Raw genomic sequence first — 4,946 nt, forward strand, 5'->3', positions numbered from 1 at the left:
GTTTTTATCTAATAAAAAATAAAAAATAAATTTTTATAAATAATTTTTTTTTATCTTTTCAATACTATAAAAAATATATAAATCCAAATTACTATAATTAAGTTATAAAAGTTTAAAAATAATAAATAAGTAAATAAAAAATTAAATAAATAATTTTACCTCAAGGATAACTTGCTTAAGAGATCAAGAATTTGAGCCTCACTAAGGCTCACAAGTACTATATATGGATTCCTAAGAGAGTCCACAAGGCCTTAGTCTTATCTTCTTAACTACCTTCAAGGTGCTACAACCCATATAGGACTTGTGCACCTCCTTTCTTACAAAGACTACACTAACTGTTAGTCTTCCTATTTTCTATTAATAAAATCCATAATTTTATATTTTTGACTTCACCATGGTATTTAAAAACACCCAATTATTTTAAGAACCTTGTATGGCCTTCAAATCTTGCTCCATTTCTTCATAATGGCTCCTGAAGTGGTAAAACCCATTTTTACCAAAGTCTTCAAAATTATTCTAAAAATTCTAAAATAAAATCTAAATAAATTCTAAAAAAATTTTAAATTTTTGTATAATGGTTCTATAATACTAATATCAGTTGAAGGCTATAATTTATTTTCTTGATGATTTTTATAGTAATAAAATTAATTTAAATTTACTATAAATCCTACTTTCTATATAACTAACTAAAAAGACATGAGGTTCTTTTTCATGCTTCTTCTAACTACTAACTAACATTTATAGTTTTTCTTATAAATAATATGTATATATAGAAGGCCAATATAAATATTGACCTTATTAAATATCTCTCAATACTCAATAATAAGTAAAACAAAATACTAAACCAACTAAGATAATTTCCTCTAAAACTTACTAAGACTCTAATTCTACAACCAACACTCTAATTTTCTATTTGTCTAAAGATTTCTATATTATTCACCATATATTATGGTTCTAAGTACTCTAAATACATCTTTTTATTATGAAATAACTAGTAAGTCAATTTGATGATTCACATGATGTTAGAATATTTGCAAAAAATTATAAATAACTTCATATATATTTTTTGCCATTAACACAATAAATAGATTAGATCTTTTTTTTGGTGGTATTTTCTACCCTAGCTTTAAATATCTTAAATTTTTTCAATATTTTACTCTTGTAGCTCATAAAATTGATCCAAATTTTTTGAAAAAAAGCCGTCTATAAATATCACAAAATATCAAGTTTCTCTTAAAGATTTGATTCTAAATGATCTACAAACATTAAAATAGAATAGCTTTAAAATATTTGTAGATCTTTGCATGGACTTTTTAGAAATTTTCTTCTAATTTTGTTTGATCTAAAAACAGGTTTTTATAAAGAATTGAAACTATTTTTAAGGACGAATGTGAGCTCTCAATTATACTCAAAAATTTAAATTTTTGTTATTTTCCTATTTTATGATAATTGAGCATGTTAGATTAGGATTTATATAAGTAGAATTTAGTTTTATAGAATTTTTAGGATTACAACCCTTGATGGTATAAATTATAACCTAATTCCTTGAATTAGGTTAATTAAGACTAAAATGATAAGAGTTAGAAAATTAGAATAGTAACTTAGTTAATTTAATAATTTAGAGGTTGTTAGTCATTACTATGAGGGTTAATTAAAAGCCTATAAATGCACCTATAATCATTCACATGATTTAGGAGTTGGAATTATAATTCTCTAAAAGATTTAGTAAAGTTAGTAATGATAATTTTGGTTTTTTTCCCAAATTCAACAAATTCAAGCGACATGGTGGTTCTTCTAATTAATGGGAGTCTTTTTAATGCAATGGTGGCACTGGATTTACCCTGTGGAGTGAAGAAAAAAAGATCAGCATCCTCTCCTTCAAAATACAAATGAAGCAATGAAATTCTCATCTTGAAGAATTTTTTAAAAAAATTGCCAAGATCCTTGTAAGTAAAAACTTCCATGAAAATTATAATTGAGCATGGATTGAGGCATGTGAGTAGTCGATCTTAGCTTAAAAAGGTATTTTGAACACAATGGTGAAGTTAGATTTACCAAAAAATGCTCTTTTGACCACTTACAAGAGCCATCAGCCTTAGTGACGAGATTGACTCTTAGATGAATGAAGGCCGTAGATCTAGATTAGGGATCTTAAAAATCAAGGGTGGAGATGTAGCCACCCTTCTATGAGCCTCCACTCAATTGTATAAGAGAGGCTTGGTTTTCCAAACCCTCTCTCTCTCCTCTTTTATGTGAAGGGCGAAGCCATGCCAAAATTTGGCCAAAATCATAATCTTAATTTTGTTTAGACTTAAAATCTCATTGTGAACCTTGGATTGTGTGTGTATGGATTTTGAATTGTGAAGGATGGTCATTATGTTTTAAAAGATGCTTCATTGAGGTAGATAGCTCCCTCGGCCTCTCCAAATATCCTAAGGGTTTCAAGGGCCTCAGATTTTCCTCAATCAGTCATTCAGTTTCTTTTTTTTTGATGTGAAATTCTGAATTGTCATAGCTTTTGTTGATAGCTTTCCAAAAAGATAGGACACGTTTGATTTGAAATAAGAAAGAATTTTTGGTGAATTTTTGAGTGTGAGGGAGTTGACTGCCTTTGCAGTTTGGATCAATCGAGTTCGGAAAGGCATTTCTCAGTGCTTGATGATTGGCTTCATTTGAAATTTTGGAATCATCAAGCTTTATAAGTTAAGCTTTGAAGGGCACAAATTTTGTTGGATTTTAAGACAAGCTGAATTTTTAGTGAATTTCTAAGTGAAGAGGGTTGGTTGCCATGGCAGTTTAGATCACTCAACTTCAAGGGAAGAATCCTCACGATTGGATCATTAGATTGCAACGAGATTTATTAGATTAGGAACATCTTCAAGTTAGCCTTGCAATAAGCTAAGAATCATTCAAATCAAAGCTGATTACAAATTTTGGAAAATTTTGGAGTAGAAGGGGATTGCTGCCTTCAATCCTTGCGTGTTGTCAAGGTACCTTTGCTTTCATCTCTCTTATTTTATTTTTACTATTATCTTCACAGTGAATTGTAATCCCCACATTTCACCTTTTGGCTAATAAATTTTAAGTTTTAACTTTTAACCTTCAATATTCTCAATTTAACTTTTAACCTTTAATATTCTCACTTTAACTTTTAATTTTAAGTTTTAACTTTAAATTTTAAATCTAATTTTTAATTTTTACTTATTGTCAATTAATAGTAAAAACTTAGTTAATTATATTTTTATTATGTTTTCATAATAATTTTAATTTAATATTTTAATTTAATATCAGCAACCATTGCTTGGAAGGCATTAATTTGAATTGAACTACAAACATCTACATTTAAATTAACTCATCAATTTCAGAATTGGAAGTCCTTCGATTCCACCCCCTCAACCTGTTGTGTGGCATCAATTTACTGAGTGGTGAATTTGAGGCTCACAATAAGCATGCCAAATAGTACATTGTTTGAGTTCATACAATGCATACCTTTTTTTTTTATTGAAATGACTTGATATATTATGTCAAATTTGAGATTTATTGTTTAAATCTATAATATATAGAAGAAGTTTTATAGTACATGTATAGGCTTATATGGTGTTGTATTACATATATTCTAGCTTAAAAAAGCCATAGACATCTAGTTATACAAGGTAATAAAAAATGTAACAATAAAATCTTATTAAGTCTAATAAAGTCTTAAATAAATTCTAAATAATCCTTAAAAATCCTTATCAAACTTTAACAAATCAAAAAGGATATAAAAGAATTTATAAAAGAAATATAATTAATTTATAAATTAATCTCAAAAAAGATAATTAAGAAATTTTTTAAAAATAAAAAAACAAAATTTTAAAGAAATAATAATAAGCTTAAAAAAATATTTGAAATATTTTTTTTAAAGAAATAATAAAGAATTCCAAAAAAAATACTAAAAATATAAATTTAAAATAAATCCTAAATAAACCTTAGATAAATCCTAATCAAATCCTAAATCCTAAATCAACTTTAATGAAATCGTCATGAATCTTAATCAAATCCTAGATCAAATCTTTAAAAAATCTTAATAAATTTTAACTAAATCTTATATTGAACCCTAATGAAATCCTAACCAAGTACTAATTGATTTCTAAACCAACTCTAATCAAATCCTAAAAACTAATTAAATCTTAATCAAACTTTGAACATAACTTATAGTAGATTTAAATCTCAATAATTAATGATTGAATCATTGATTTCAACTCAAAATTTGCATACTTCTTAATAATTAAGTTGGAAGCAAATATATTTTTTTAAAGAAAATCAAACATACCAAATAGAAGATAATTCCTAAAATCTACTTAAATATTAGCTGGCCTTCTTCTCCAACCTTCATGCAGATATTTTAGAGCCAAAATCTCTTAATTTTACCATTCAATAGGTCTCAAATTTTGCATAATTATTGAAAATTAAGTTATTACTTGTATACAAAATTTTATTTCAATCCAACTAGAAATTTGATGGATATTATAAAAACCCTCATTGATCTTCTAAATCCCAATTTTCAAGACTTCAATATATTTGAGCTTCAATAAACTTTGAACAAACCATTAGATGAAGCTCAAATTTTAAATATAGATTATGTACAATAATAAATACTTAATCACAAAATTTCATGTATAAATCATATATAAATTTTATATAATTGTCTAAAATATTAATATTTTGAATTTTTCAAAATACAAACTCAATAAAAAATAACCTTAATTTTACAAAGCCTTTGAAAAATTATTATACAATTTAATTACTTAAAATTAATATTGAAAGAACCACTTTCTTATTTTTTCTCAAATCCTATTCTCCAATCAACTAAAGAATCCCAAAGTTATCATATGTGTGTAGTTGTGTATAGTTTTGAGTCTGATTTTGATCTTGGTTCACAACTATTCCTCTTTGGATATCAATTC

At 26.0% G+C, this 4,946-nt stretch overlaps 1 long non-coding RNA gene across 1 annotated transcript; it reads left to right on the top strand.

The window, feature by feature from the left end:
- Positions 1-1,902: 1,902 nt before the first annotated feature.
- Positions 1,903-3,507, top strand: LOC149987929 (uncharacterized). The gene is made up of 2 exons (XR_016506042.1): positions 1,903-2,401; positions 2,796-3,507. It is a non-coding gene; the product is annotated as an uncharacterized LOC149987929 (long non-coding RNA).
- The last annotated feature ends 1,439 nt before the right edge of the window (positions 3,508-4,946 follow it).

Source organism: Physcomitrium patens, chromosome 13 (genome assembly GCF_059467195.1).
Source record: "Physcomitrium patens ecotype Gransden chromosome 13, ASM5946719v1, whole genome shotgun sequence".
Classification (NCBI taxonomy): Eukaryota; Viridiplantae; Streptophyta; class Bryopsida; order Funariales; family Funariaceae; genus Physcomitrium; species Physcomitrium patens.